At 45.7% G+C, this 16,455-nt stretch overlaps 1 protein-coding gene across 12 annotated transcripts in view; it reads left to right on the top strand.

The window, feature by feature from the left end:
• Window positions 1-16,455, top strand: part of RAB3IL1 (RAB3A interacting protein like 1) — a 235,978-nt gene that overhangs the window by 186,206 nt on the left and 33,317 nt on the right. The window lies entirely within an intron of this gene.

The following is a 16,455-nucleotide window of genomic DNA, read 5'->3' on the forward strand; positions in this document are numbered from 1 at the left end:
TTCTGCCACTCTGCACAGATGATCGTATTGCAACCCTCGATCTCAAGGACTTGAAATTCCACAGCCCCATGCATCCGACACATCACTGCTATGTGCGCTTTGTGGTAAGTGGCCAACACTACCAATTCAAAGTACTACCCTTTGGGGTCTCAACAGCCCCAAGGTTATTTACGAAAAGTCTAGCAGCCGAAGCTGTAAACCTGAGCAGAAACACCTTCCATGTCTTTCCTTGCCTAGACGATTGGCTGAGAACGTACTGCTATTGAGTGGAATGCCTAGCAGACATTTGGAAGGCACTGTCATTGTCACACAGGCAAGGTTTCACTGTAAATGGCAAAAAGTTGTATCTCTAGCAACAGCATTTCCAGCCCCTTCTGGGGTCTCTACTAAATGCCATCACGGGGAAACCCTACCCGAACCAATAGAGGGTAATTGCATTCCAAAGGCTGCTGCCTCTTTTTCAGGTGCCATATCCTCCTAATGTAAAAATGTAATTAAACTGTTGGGGAAGATGGCTTCATGCTTTGCGATAGTGCTGGAAGCAAGGCTACATGCACGTCCACTTCAGGAGTGTCTAGTGAGGCAGCTGTTACAAGCAGAGGGTCAATGGGAAGATCTAGTGATGGTTCAGCCCAGGATTCAACACACACTCCTGCAGTGAACTTGTTGCTGGGCAGGTCTATTCTTTACCCGCTACTGCAAGTGACTATTACCATAGACTCCTCACTCCGGGGTGTGGAGTGCATCTCAACCACATGGCTAGTCAGGGCACCTGGACCCCACAAAAATGGATTGCTACATCCATTATATGAAACTCGTGGCAACCAGTTTAACTCTTAGAGCCTTTCGAAAGGTTCATTCAAGGCAAAAAAGTCCTTATAAAAACAGACAACATGATGGGAATGCACTACATCCAAAGCGGATTGGGGGAGGGGGGGCTTTAGTCCAAAACATTTGTCAATGGGCAGTTCGGAATTACATTTAGCTCCTAGTAGAGCATCTGTGGGGGTGGACAATCACTTTGTGCACAAGCTAAGCAGGATGCTTCAACAAGTCTTTGAATGGGAGATAAATCTCCAATTGCTTCAAAGGTGGCTTTGCAAATGGGGCACTCCCACAATTGATTTGTTCGCCACTACACAAAAAATCAAAATTCCCAAACTTTGCCTTGAGGTACCTACACTCACAGTCCAAGGAGTATGCGTTTTAGTTGAACTGGTGAGGGATATTTGCTTCACTTTTCCTCCACCACCTTTGATCTCATATGTTGTGAAGAAAATGAGGCAAGTATCCATGACCCTCACTGTTGAGGCAGCAATTTGTGCTTGATAGCCCTGGTACTCGATGCTGTTGGAAATGTCTGTACCTGCTCACGAAAAACATCTGCTGAAGCCAGATCTACTAATTTGGAATTAGGGCCAGCTCAGACACCTAGACCTCAGACAGTTGAATTTGACACCTGCGGTCTTACGGTATGGTTACCTCCAATCAACAGAGAAGTGTATGCAAATACTGCATGAGGCATGTTCACCTAATATACATGCTTTCTTAGTGGCAAAGGGTTAAAGATTTGTCTATGGCATTGCTGGTTACAGGCTTCTGAGCAATATGTTATCTGATATGTTTTACATCTGCAAAAAGCAGGGTTGGTATACACCCACATTTGTTTACATTTGGCTGCCCGGGGTGCTTCCATGTAAACCAGAGAACATTTGTCTCCATGGTATATTTCAGGTCTTCAGTATACTTATGGCCTCAGAGTGCTGTAGATGTAACAAGCATAATTCTGAGCGTTTTCCACATCTTTCACCCTGGCAGCCAAGTCAGGCATATGTTAACAAAATTTGTTTTTTTATTACCAAGTCAAACACTCAGGGGAGTAGCTTGGCATTAAGATTGGGGCGGTGTAAGCTTCATATTTCCCAACAATCACACTGGCATAGCTTGTTGAAATTATGTGAAGCAGGACACAAGGGGGCTTTAGAGGTAGTGGAAAGAGAGAGGAGTGTGGATTGTTAGAGGCACTTAAAACAAAATAGTTTTCAGACTAACTAAGTTTTAAAGCAGAGACGAGATAGAGAGAAAGAGAGAGTGTGTTTTTGTCAGTCTGGGGATGTACAAATCTAGGGTGAAATTCAACAGATACCTCACCATACCCGACTTAAAGCTCATGCACTCAACTATTTACTGCAGAATACATTTTTTTGGGGGGAGGTGTAGTAACACCCCAAACATCCCCCCTCCCTGAAGCTATGTCCCTGCAAACCCTACCCTGAAGTGCTCAATCCTTTTCAAACCCCCACCCGCCCCGATCGCATGAAAGGACGTGGTGTTTATTCATCCACTGCTGTAGTCTGCATATCAGGACTTAACAGTAAATATTAAAGATAGCATTGAACAATTAAATAGATTGGTCTGAAGGGGAAATCATCTTCTGTTCCTCTTGGTACAGCTGAACACTCAATGATTTTCCCGCCTGCAGCGGAGTCTCAATTCTAAAAATTGAATTAAATAGATGTACTGGTGGCTGCATGTCTGTACTAACGTTGTGAAATTGCACTTTCGCAGAGTCTAAGCCATGGCTCTTTTGACTTTTTGAGCCATCTGTTATCATTGTATCGTCTTACAAATGTAATGGATTTCACTCCCCAGTGTATACCTCTTCTTTTCATTATAGTTGCCGGCATCCAATTTGTAAAATGAACCCCCAAGCTTTAGCTTTAGGTATTGGATACTGTTGCCTGATCTTCATGCTCGAAGCCATATGCCTCCAGGAACCAAAAACCCCATCTGTGCTTTTGTTGCATGCACTTACTTATTATTTACCTTGATGCCTAATGAAGTAAACCACCTTCGTTTTCACAATTTGTAACTTTTTGGGGTGTTCGCTTAGTTTTAATCCATTGGTTATGGTTGGAAGCAGTAGTATTCTCAGTGGTGGAAGATCTCTGAACGATGTTGGACAGAGGTGACTTAGGGCCGCAGTTTTATGGGATCTGTCTGCTGCCTTTGATACTATTGATCACTGAGTCCTCACCCCACATTGATTGGGAGGAATGGAGTTTTCAAGGTCTTCATCCTTTTTGATAGACCACAGTCCAGTAATACAACTAGGCCCTTTCAGCTCGGAACCTATCTAAATAAATTGGGATGTACTGTTATCCTCAATTCTTTTTAAGCTGCATCGGAGGCCTTTGGCAGCTCCGCTACGTGGCTTTTAGGGAACCATTTACAAGTAAGCTGGTGTTATCTACTTGGACTTCATGGTCAACCTTAAAGAGAACCATCGCTCTTTAAGTACAGAGCTCTCAAGGACGATTGAGACTATAATGAGTGAATATTTTAAAGGTGAACTCATCAAAGTCTGAGATCCTATTGTTATCCTCTAGAGTCAGTTTTTGGGAAGCCACTCTCAGGACTGCCTGAATATGTTGCTGTCCCACTCAAGTGCAGGAAGTCAGTTATCTAAGGGGCTTATTAAGAGTCTGGCGGTCCACAGACCACCAGACTCTCAAGGGTGTGGCGGTCTCCCCAACACCTTATTACAAGATGAGCGGTAGGTCCGCCAAAGCCCTGCCGCAGCCTCCAGGGAACCACCATTCCGTGGCGGTGTTGCGGCAATGTAGAGGGATTCATATGCTTGGCGTGACCGTCTCAATCCCACCAACCATATTAGGAGTTTCCTCTCTGCCAGGGTTTACATGGCGGTTCCTCCGCCATGTAAATCCTGGTGGAGAGGCCCCTGGTGCCTCTGTTCCCTGTGGATGCACACAGGGGGGCACAGCATGTGCCCCCCTGTGTGCATGCACACTAGTTCCTGCACGGCATGGACTTTGCAGTCCATAGCTTGCAGGAACTGTTTTCGACATTCCCATTGCAGTGCCCTTTTTTAGAGGCACCACTGTGGGGACGTCCAAAAAAAGCAAGCCAGACAGGAGGAAACTCCTAATCTGGCAGGCAGCCGGGTTTGGCGGTGTGGCGGACCCGGTGCCACACCGCCAATCTCTTAATCGGGCCCTTAGCTTCTCAGTGGACTCCAGTCTTGAATTTAAGGCCCCCGTTGCCTAGGTAGTAAATGCCTGTTGGTTTAATCTTCACCTTTTAAAGAGAATCTTTCCCTTTATTTTGTTCCTTCGGAGGATCATTGTGGCAGGCTAGATTGAACGTTTATAATGCTATTCTCCCGGGGCTCAGCAAGAATACAATTAATACGCTTCTGACAATTCAAAACAGTGCTGTGAGGCTTGTTTTCAATCTTTTAAAGTTTGTGACTGTGTCAATGCACCATAAACTGTTGCTAGTCCATAAGTGAATTTAATTTAAGTCAGATTGTATGGCCCGCAAGATCTATAAGAACAAAGGGCCTTTTGTCCTGAAAAAAAAATGATGTATAGCCCCTACCCGTGCTTTATATTCTCGATCACTGAACCTGTTCTCCATCTCCATTAGTAAAAATAAAAGCTGCATCAGGAGAGCTTTCAGAATTGCCACCTCTGAGCTCTGGGACAGTGTACCTCTAAAAGTTCCGTATGATTCGACATTGTTTATGAAGAAAATCTAAAAGGGTTCTTTTCTCCATATTATACATAATGAACAATCCTTTAGTCGAGCTCTGGAATTCATAAGTCACTTGTTCTGAAATCATGGTTTGTTGAGACCTCGCCCCATTCATGGAGTATCAAGAGACTCCTGCTGAGTGAATTTGTTGCTGTATAAATGGTCTGAAATAAATAAATGTGGTGGCTTTCTCAATTACTAGCCGGCGAATCTTCCTGTTTACATTTTACGTCAGTCATCGTTTTGGTTTGCCTATAGTTAAGGTCAATCTGGCATAGGTAGTGGGGCTAAAATATTTGCAAATGGTTATTGAACCCTTTTCACCACAAGTTCTTGTTAGGAGTCAGGCGCAGATTGTGTTTGGTCTGTTTTTAACACAGGCAATACCACCAAGCTTGGCGTGAAGATAACATGCATGTTAACAATGGGGTACAATTGCGTACAATTTAGTTGTAAAGTCTATATTCCCTGTCACTTATATTTTCAAAACAAAACTCCTAATTGGGGCAAAATTATACCCCACTCCCTGCTTCAATTGTATTAACTCCAGGAGGTTTTTGTATCAGCGGAAACACACAGCTCATAATGACCATGCATACATGGAGTGTTCGTCAGTTATCAGTGAAATTGTGCTGTAGGGTATGGGCGTGACTTGCTGTGGGTATCAGTGCATGTTTTAGGGCTATGGGGCCATAGGCTTTCTACCATATGTGTCAATGGGCTCAGCCCCTGTTGGTTTTAAACTTAATCCCGGTGAGTTTCCCTCCTAAAATAAGTAATTGGTTTACACATTAGTAAAGAATGCGGGGATTGCTTGGAGATACCTTTAAGGTTGAGCAGAGACTTGGGATACCCAGATCTGAAAGATACTGGAGGTGAGGGTCTGAAAAGTTTCATCACTTCGTCCATCATCTCTTTGTGTTTGCTTTGTATGCCCTAAGTTGGCAGGGTATGCTCAGACGTGGGTCCCTTGCTCACTTTGCTATTGGATTCAAGCTAGCCTGGCTGATAAGGGGTGTTACCCTGAAACCAGTCCCAGGAATGTTGGTTCTGGTCCAAGGAGGACTTGGCTTGTCAGTTCGGGCTCGACTGTCCCCATGAGGAACAGAGTCAAGACTGATTTGCATATGGCTGGGTCTTAACTGGGGTGGTAAAGTGAGCTAAAGAACGATGATGGATTCAACCCAGATCTAATAGTGACTGGGGTGAGTGTCTGAAAAGTTTCAGCTCTCCCTTCATCATCTCCTTGTGTTTGCTTTGTTTGCCCTTATTTGGCAGGGTATGCCCAAATGTGGGTCCCTTAATCACTTTGCCACTGGATTCCAGTTAGCCTGGCTGATGAGTGGTGTTACCCCAAAAGTGGTCCCAGGATGCTTGTTTACGTTCCAGGGAGGACCTTGATGGCAGTTCGGGCTGGACTGTTCCCATAAGGAACAGAGTCAAGACTTATTTGCATATGGCTGGGTCTGAACTGGGGTGAAGAAGTGAGCTAAAGAACGATGGTGGAGTCAACCCAGATCTAATCATGACTGGGGTGAGTGTCTGAAAAGTTTTCGCGCTCCGTCCATCATCTCCTTGTGTTTGCCCCAAGTTGGCAGGGTATACCCAGATGTGGGTCCCTTGCTCACATTGCCACTGGATTCAAGCTAGCCTGGCTGATGAGGGGTGTTACCCCGAAACTGTTCCAAGGATGCTTTTTTCCGGTCCAGGGAAGACCTGGCTTGGCAGTTCAGACTTCACTGTTCCCCATGAGGAACAGGGTCAAGACTGATTTGCATATGGCTGGATCTTAACTGGGGTGGCGAAGCGAGCTAAAGAACGATATTGGATTGAACCCAGATCTAATAGCGACTGGGGGTGAGTGTCTGAAATGTTTCAGTGCTTCCTTCATCATCTCCTTGTGTTTGCTTTGTTTGCCCTAATTTGGCAGGGTATGCCCAAACATGGGTTCCTTTGTCACTTTGCCACTGGATTCAAGTTAGCCTGGCTGAAGAGGGGTGTTACCCCAAAAGCTGTCCCAGGATGCTTGTTTCCGGTCCAGGGAGGACCTAGCTTGGCAGTTCGGGCTGGACTGTTACCATGAAGAACAGAGTCAAGACTAATTTGCATATGGCTGGGTCTTAACTGGGGTGACAAAGTGAGCTAAAGAACGATAATGGATTCAACCCAGATTTAATAATGACTGGGGGTGAGTGTCTGAATTGTTTCCACGTTCCGTCCATCATCTCCTTGTGTTTGCCCTAAGTTGGCACGGTATGTCCAGATGTGGGTCCATTGCTCACTTTGCCACTGGATTCACGCTAGCCTGGCTGATGAGGGGTGTTACCCCAAAACTGCTCCAAGGATGCTTGTTTCCGCTCCAGGAAAGCCCTGGCTTGGCAGTTCAGGCTGCACTGTTCCCATGAGGAGCAGGGTCAAGACTGATTTGCATATGGCTGGGGCTGAACTGGGGTGGCGAAGTGAGCTAAAGAACGTTGATGGAATCAACCCAGATCGAATAGTGACTGGGGGTGAGTGTCTGAAAAGTTTCAGCACTCCTTCCATCATCTCCTAGTGTTTGATTTATATCTTTCTTAAACACAGGAGATGACAGTACAGCATGTTTCAATCAGGACATGTGTGCATTTTGGTATCTTTCAGCCAGGTCATGAGATGAGATAGAGCTGCCATGTCACAGGTACCTACATTCACTCTGCCACCCCTAGGTGGAAGATGGGTTTCTTAAACTGTGGGGCATATTTACAAGGAGCAAGCACCACCTCAGCGTAATTTTTGTTTTACACAGCGGCGGTGCAATCAGTGCTCCACACTGCTCCATATTTACAAACTGATGCATCGGGCCCAATGCATCAGTTTGTATAGGCCTGCGTCACATTATACCTGCCCCTCTGGAGGAATTCCCACTCCTGGACCTGGACACCCTATCAGAATTCTTTGTTCAATTTAAATCAAGTTCCCCTCTTGACCCGGCTCCTCCTCACCTTTTGTGCAAGGTTAAAGAGGTGGTGCTTCCTGTTATACTGGACGTAATAAATCTCTCCATCACCAATGGCCAAGATCCACTCTCCTGGAAACACGCCATGGTGAAAGCATTATTGAAAAGGCCAAGCTTATATCCTGACGTCCTAAGTAACTACCGTCCCATATTTCTGCTGCCCATGGTCTGTAAGGTCCTGGAAAAGCATGTTAATTCTATTCTTTCTGACTTCTTAGAAACCCATGACCTTCTGCACCACTCTCAGATTGGCTTCCGACCCCATCTTGGTACTGAACCCGCACTTATTGCAGTAGTCGAAGAATCGAAAAAGGTAATGGACCAGGGAGGAGCAGTAGCCATAATCCTCCTTGACCTGAGTGCCCCTTTTGACATGGTTAACTTTGACATTCTCCTTAACAGGCTTAGTAGTGCTGGAGTATCAGGGGGAGCCAACTCCTGGATCCAATCTTACCTCAAAGGTAGAGCATTCCAGGTTTTAGCTGGAGAATCCAAGGTGTTTATCTCTTAGCTATGGAGTACCTCAGGGATCATCCCTGAGTCCTATGCTATTTAATGTGTACATGAGGGTGCTGGCTGATATCATCCTGCCATATGGGATCAATATTTATTTATTTATTTTTATTTATGGGTTTTGTATAGCGCCCGAATCACCCCATACGGGGTATCTCTGCGCTTTAGACTGCTGATTGGCCACTGAGGGAAACTGATTAGAAAAGATGCGTTTTCAGTAATTTCCGGAAGACCCCCAAATTGGCACATTGGCGAAGATGTAATGGGAGGAGATTCCAGTAACGGGGTGCCAGATATGAGAACGCTTTACCACCCATCCGGGCTAGTTTTATGCGAGGGATTTGCAGATATGCAAGTTGGCTGGATCTCAGTAATCTAGTCGGAATGTACCTGACCAGTTTCCGAGCAAAGTAGCCAGGACCCAAGTTGTGCAAGGATTTAAAAACCATGCAGCATATTTTGAATCTGACCCTCTTTTTTATGGGGAGCCAATGGAGGTCGTGGAGTAAAGGAGCAGAGGGGGTCCTGGGAAGTGCGTTATTTACTAATCGGGCAGCGGTGTTCTGGACCACTTGCAGTTTGCATAGAGATTTTTCTTTTGCTGCAATTAACAGGGCATTGCAGTAGTCCAATCTACTGATAATCAATGACTGAACCAAAGATTTACGGGTAGATAAGGGAAGGAAGGGACAGACCTTACGCAACATGCGGAGGGTATGAAAGCAGGTGTTGGCGGTACTGTTAACATGTTCTTCTAAAGTAAGATCACTGTCCAGGCGTACACCCAGATCTTTTACAACATCTTTGGGGGACGGGGCAGAGCCCAATTCCTCAGGCCACCAACTAGGGGACCATCTCAGTTTTGCCTCTCCAAACAGCATGATTTCTGATTTGTCAGAGTTTAACTGTAAATAATTTTCCCTCATCCACTGCGCAACTCCTTTCATGCCCTCGGAAAACAAGTCCCGGGTAAGCGGACTAGTTTTGTCGAAAGACATCAAAAGTTGCGTGTCATCGGCATAGGATATGGGGTCAAACCCAAGCCGTCTGAGGTATCCTGCCAAGGGGGCTACATAGACATTGAACAATGTAGGGCTCAAACAAGAGCCCTGAGGAACCCCCTTGCTGATCCTGGTGGTGGACGAGCTAAAAGGACCTAGATTGACAGTTTGAGTCCTGTTGGTCAGAAAATCAGTCAGCCAACCAAGCGCTTTACCTCTTACACCCATCTCCTCAAGTCTGGTGATGAGGACCTGATGAGATATGGTGTCGAAGGCAGCAGATAGGTCAAGCAGGACCAATAGCACTGCCTGACCCTTATCTGCTGCCATTCTGATGTTGTCTATGACCTCCACTAATGTGGTCTCCGTACTGTGTTTTGGACGGAAACCGGATTGTGATTCGTCTAAGCATTGGGAAGATTCAATAAACGCGGAAAGATGTTTGTTGATGTGTTTTTCCAGAAGTTTACTGTGAAGGGGGAGCAGTGAAATGGGTCTGTAATTGGTATAGTCCTCCGGTGACAGTTTCGCATTTTTCTTAATGGGAATGACCTGGGCTGCCTTCCACTCTGCCGCAAGAACGCCATCCTTTAGTGACTTATTGAGGATGGCACAAATAGGACTGGCGAGCGAATCTGACAAAGTGGCTGTGATTTTGGCAGGCATAGGGTCTAGTGGTGAGCCGGATTTGGTACTTTTTAGAAGAGCAGCAACTTCCAGTACCGTGCATGCAGGGAAGGTGTCAAGGGTGTGCAATATCTCTTTGACGGGGGTGGAATTTGAGGGCTGACTGGGGCAGGGCCTACTAGTCGAAGTAATTTTTTGATATATATTTTCAATTTTCTGAGACAAATAATTTGCTATATTGTCACAGAGGTATTGTGAAGGGGCAGCATCTGTGTTACAAGCCTTGGGATTAGTAAACGTATTTAATATTTGGTAAAGTGTACGAGAAGAATTTTCCGCATTGTCAATCTCAGCCGCAATATGCATTTTACGGGCAAGCCGCAAATTTTTGTGATAGGCTGTTAGAGCATTTTTGAATACGACTTTATCATTTTGATTGTGTGCGAGGCGCCAGGTTCGCTCCAGCTTTCTGCAACGGGATTTCTCTGTTTTCAAAGTAGGTGTATACCATGGAGCTTGCACGCGTTTAAGAGGGTTCAGTTGAGATTTAGATGGAGCTAATTGGTTAATAGCTGCTTCGAGGTTGGCATTCAGAGCTGATACATGGTCATTAATATCATCCAACTCATTGAAGCATGGCGGGTTAAAAAGGTCCTGAAAAGATTGAGGAGTAACTCTGCGCCACTGTCTATAGACTCTGGGGAGTCTGTTTTCATGTCCTCCTAACTCCTGTTTGCTTAAGATTGAGAAGTCCACCAAATAATGGTCAGACCACTCAAGAGGAGTCGTCGCGTTGTAGCGGATGTCCGAGGAATTGGTTAAAATAAGGTCGAGCATATGCCCGGCCTGGTGAGTGATATTTGTATTTATAATGCTCAAACTAAGAGTAGATAGGTCTGCTAATAAGGAGAGAGTTTCCTTATTGTTCGTGTTTTCTCCCTGGACATTAAAGTCCCCAAGTAGTAGAAAATTCTTCGTAGAAATTGCATGCGGAGAGATTATTTCCAATAATCGACAAGAGAAATTAGTTAAAGGTCCAGGTGGTCGATAGACCAGGGCGCCTTTCCAGCAGAATTGTGAGTGTAAGTCAATTCTGAAGATCATAATCTCCATCAGATTAGTGCAATGCTGTTCTATAATAGTTATTTTAATAGGGTCCTGAAATATAAGAGCTAGGCCTCCGCCTGCTCTGATGGGCCTGTCTTGCCTTAGAATGCTATAGCCCTCAGGGAGAGCGATAGCAATATCAGGATTGGAATGAGGCTTCATCCACGTCTCAGTTAGAAATCCCACGTGGGGGTGATTAGAGGCCAACAAATCCCAAATATTAATGGCGTGTTTGGGTAGTGAACGTACATTGGCCAGGAAGCAATTCCAGGTTAGAATTGATTTAGGTATCGCATTAGGAGGCTTTGGTTGGGAGGATGGTATCTTCGGATCGATGCTCATATGTCACTTATGCGGATGATACTCAGCTGGTGGTATCGTTAAACCACCCGCACAATGCTCCATCTGATCTGGAATCCTGCCTGGAGAAGGTGGCAACCTGGATGCAACACTCATGTCTCAGGCTTAATGGAGACAAATCCGAAATAATGTATCTAGGTAATATACCCCAACTTGGATCTCAAATTGCCATGGCCATCCTGTCTGGGACCCACTCTTACCCCAAAGCCCAAGATCAAAAGCCTGGGCGTCTGGCTTGATAAGTCACTCAAATTTGACCAACAAGCAGTGGAAGTGACAGGTGCCTGCGATGGTATCCATAGAATGCTGCAAAAAGTCCTCCCCCTCCTCCCTATGGGGGCTAGGAGAACTAGGGTCCAGGCCCTGGTCTTTTCGTGCCTGGACTACAGCAACTCCTTGTAGCTGGGAGCACATAAATCCACTACAAGGAAACTTCAAGTTGTCCAGAACTGCACCGCTCGGCTGCTGCTTGGCACACCTAGAACTCAATCAGCCAAGCCTTGTCTGAAGACTCTACATTAGCTGCCCATCCCGGAGATGATTACATTTAAATCCCTCTGCATAGCCCATAAGAACCTTATGGGTAAAGGACCGTCAAATAACATGTGCCTTATCACCTTTTATCGCCTTAGGAAACTCCTCTGATCTGGGATCTGCGAGCCTGAGTTTAGCCGTCACCCCTAAAATCCAAAGGATGCGAAGTGGGGGTAGCACCTTCTCCTAGAGTATAGATAAGCTTTGGAACACACTTCCCTTGTATCTGCGCTCAGAGACTCACCATCTCATCTTCCGAAAGCGTCTTGAAACCTGGCTATCCCAGAACACTAACCTGTGAGCCACCTTGCCTCCCCTGTTTTGCCGCTAGCGCTGGGATGCCTCAGGGTAGCTATGCGCTCAAGAAGAGCCAATTAATAATAATAATAATAATATGCAGGGTAGGCCTTCCCATGTTAAAAGTCAAGAAGAACTGACACAATGAAATTTTTAACTTTTCACTGCGTCAATATCCCTACACTTTCTCAAATCAGGCATAAGGATTGATGCAGGGCTTTTAACATGGGACTCGCCTCTGTGTTCTGATGCATTGCTGCAGTTGCATCAGTCTTGCGACCAACTCCAGCAATGCGTCACTTTAGCGCCAAAAGATGCGCCAGTATTCCTGATGCATCCGTGAATTCTTGTGCCATGTTATGTTATGTTAGGGTTTTATAAAGCGCGACAGCTGCCCCAGTTAAGAGGCGTCCCGGCGCCTCTGTATTGTAAATGCATTGCATCCATGGCTTCGTTAGGGCATATTCAGCAGGTGTAAGAAATCTGACACATCTGGGGGGGAGTGGCCAGCAACATGGCCGGTTGTATGTCGTTACATCGCATTCCGTTGCAACGCATGCCTTTACCACGCATGCGTTACAACGGAATGCTTTTGCAACGCATAACCTTTACCACGAATATTCCTTTACCACGCATACCTTTTCAACGATTTTCGTTGTAAATTTATGCATGGTAAGGGCATACTCTTGGTAAAGGTTATACCCCTCCACTGTACCCTTACGTGACCCTCCAGCCCCCAATCCTTCTTATAGTTACCCCTGCCCTTAACCCTCAATCCTTTTATATATCTATATTTTTTTAAACTAAAATTCCCCTTACCTCTTCACGTTGTCTCCTCTCCATCTTCCGTGGTGACGTCGTATGTCGTAAAGAGGAAGTGGAAGTTTCTTTCCGTTTCCTCTCAAACAACGCCAATTGCCTGCACTTCTCGATGTGACATCACGTGAGGTTTTTTTTTGGGGGGGGGGGGACCGCCCCAAACCCCCTTTTTTTCCCACTCTTTTTTTTTATTTTTGGGGGAGATCCCCCAAGCCCCCTTTTTCTAATTTTAGCCTTTACCACACATGCCTTTACTACGTATCTCGTAGTAAAGGTATGCGTGGTAAAGGCTTTCGTGGTAACCACACATGCATTGTAATGCGCCATGTGACAGTGATACCTATAGGGGGAGACGGGTCCTGGGCTAGGCCGCAGCAGAGAAAGACATACCCCTGGCCACCCGACGTCATCAGAGCTGAAGCTGAGACCCGTGGGTCCCCCTGGGGCCCCACAAAGAGAACCAATCGGGTCCTGGGCTAGGTTGCAGCAGAGGAAGACATATCCCTGGGCACCCAACGTCATCTGAGCCCAAGCTGTGACCCGCGAGTCCCCCTATGGTCCCACAAGGATGACCAATCCACAGTGGGCCTCCGAGTGCCGAATCTCAAACGGGCTGGACGACCGGTCACCACATAAACCCAAACACTACCATGGCCAGACAGGTGGGTTGGTGCCTGGAATCATGCTACTGTGCCACATGATGTTAAGTTGCAAAACCTCCACGAGATGGCGCTCCAACATAGCTGCCCTCAATGGCCAGAGATAAGTCACGAGACCACTGAAAGAGGAGAAAAATGAACAGATATGCAAAGGTCATGGACCCCTCCCACTCGGAGCAGCGGGAGAGAATCCACCCCTGCCAGACAATTCGACCCTTCTACAGGCAATACAGTCCTCCAGAGAGGCTCTGAAAGGGAGAATAACTGAAGTTCGCTTGGTGGTAAACCTACTTCGCCAGGACCTATGCAATGTATTCCTGAAGGGTGACAAAGGCAGAGCATCGCATATCAGAGGTAGAAGACCTAGCTCACACCCTGCTTGAGGAAGTTACGAGTCTTGCAACCTCCCTGAAGGAGATCGCCTGGAAAGTGGACGATGCAGAAAATCATGCTTGTAGAAACAATCTACGGTTTATAGGCTTTCCAGAGGGAACTGAGGGATCAGACGCAGGACCCTTCCTGGATAAATGGCAAACCGAAAACCTCATATTTCTCCATAGGATTGCATTGACTGTTTTCCTCTGAAAAACTTCTAAGTGTTGAGGGTGTTTGTATGGAAACATAAGAAACTGTGTTTTGATAAAAACTGTTTTACCTACTTTTTATCTAGGAAATGTCGTAGATCACACTGAGTAGAAAAAGTAATCTAAAAAGTAACCAAAAGTAATCGAAAAGTAATTTCAGCTGTATTTGAATATTTTGCAAACTTGTAACAAGTCATTTTTCATTGAGCTTGCTTGTTGATCAATCTGTCTTGAAAAGTACAATTCCACTTACCTGCACCAAGTCATTCTTGGTTCTAAAATTAAAATACAACAAAGAAATGTTTTTGATACAAACAATTGGTCTGAGTTCAGTCTTTGAGTGTGTGACATCATTTCTTGCTTGAGTGTGTACAATAAATGCTTAACACTACCCTCTGATAAAGCCATACTGCTCGCCCACACTACCACAAATAAAGAGTTAGGTATTATCTACTTTTACCTCTGTAAGCCTTTGGGCATCCACTGGACTCTGTGCACACCATACCTTACTTTGGTATAGTATATACATACCCAGCTTCCTACAGACCTATCTTCCTGGCATGGGTAGACTTACTGTCTACCAACCCCCCAGGCAAATGGGTAAACACAGTGATGTCGCCAGACTTCCCTGTGGGACAGGGCACCAGACAAGGCTGCCCTCTGTCCCCATTGTTATTTGCCCTAATATTGCAACCGCTAGCATGCATGGTCCGAGCACACTCAGATATACGAGGCTTTAGGGATGACTGGGGGACACTTACGGATGAACGGATTTCACTCTACGCCGACAACATCCTCCTATATGTCACCAACCCTAGTGTGACTCTTCCTATTATACTTCAGATATTTGAGGAGTACGGGACCCATGCAGGGTATAGAATTAACTGGGCCAAATCAAGCCTTTATCCAATAGGGGGGGCTTAAATACACGAGACCTCCCTGGACACCTCCGTATAGACAGAGAGGGGTTCCGATACCTGGGCCTCTATGTAACCACCAATACCATTTATGGGGGCAGGGAAATTAGACAATTACTGCCCGCGACCCAGAGGACGCTAGCAGCTTGGAGGGAGTAGAACGACAAATTAGGTGGGACAAGAGACTCATGAGGGACACCCTGCTGTAGAAGGGAACACGCCTCCCAGAATTGGGGAAGCTGCAGGGATTTGGACCTTGGGATGTGGTCGGGATATCCAGTTTGGGTGACCTTTTAGAGGAGGGATCCCTGATTTCCTTCAGCTCACTCCAACGTGAGTACCAGCTGAGTGACACCCAAAGGTACAAATATTTGCAACTACAGCATGCATGGAGGGTGAAGAGAATAGACCCATCCAACATTCCTCAATATGCACTTCTGGGGGGAAGACTACTTCTAGGAAAAATACCAGACAAAGCCATCTCGTTGATATATAAAACCCTAAAAAACAACATTCTGAAGGCTCTCAGGACGCAAGAGAAACTACCACGGGTGAACTAGACAACATTGACTGGCCATTAAATTAAGGCTGCGATTGATATCATTCAAATGTTGTAAGATGGAGAGAGGGACATATATCCACACGTTATGGGAATGCCCCCACGTACATTCATACTGGACCATAATATTAGAGGAACTCGGCAAAATAGTGGGGGCACAGCTGCCAATGGATGCTAAATACGCCCTGTTAGGCAACCCCTCAGAGGTAGACGTCCCCCTGCACAAACTCCTGCTGTGTAACCTTGGGCTGGTAGTTGCCAAGAGGGACATTGCCAAATGCTGTGGAGCCTCAAACCTCCCCCCCATCCCCACAGTGACCGAATGAAGAACAGGCATGGATCTTTATACGGGGGCAGAGAAGGTGACATATAGGGCGAGAGGGTGCCCGAAGAAGTTCTCTAAAATTTGGGGACTTTGGCTGCGATGGGTGGAGGGACCGATGAATCCCGGTTTACAAACTATATAGTAGGAAACGAAACGAGAGGTGGGACTTTTTTTGTCAAGTGCACAACATGTGTTTGTATCGAATATGGGATGCTGTCTTATGGTAGCTATGCTGGTTTCAACTTGTAATTGTACCACTGCTGATTTGACTCCATGTACTATTGCTTTACGATGCCCTTCGTTCTTAATGCAAACTTATGCACCATACTGTGTTTTCGGAACCTCAATCAATAAAAATATTACTAAATTAAAAAGCAATCTGACAGATCGATTGCGATGCGTCAGTTCTTGTAAATAAACCCCTGTATGTTAAAGGAAAGGCTTGTGCTTTCCTCTTACTCATTCTCAGTATATGTCACAACATGAAAAATGCCAATGAAGTTAAAAAGGAGAAAATAAGCACAGCTTTTCACTAACAAGGATACATATTTTAATATTCTGCACAATAAATGCGGTAGCTGGGGGTTCATTGAACCACAAG

This window comes from Triturus cristatus, chromosome 3_1 (genome assembly GCF_964204655.1).
Source record: "Triturus cristatus chromosome 3_1, aTriCri1.1, whole genome shotgun sequence".
NCBI lineage: Eukaryota > Metazoa > Chordata > Amphibia > Caudata > Salamandridae > Triturus > Triturus cristatus.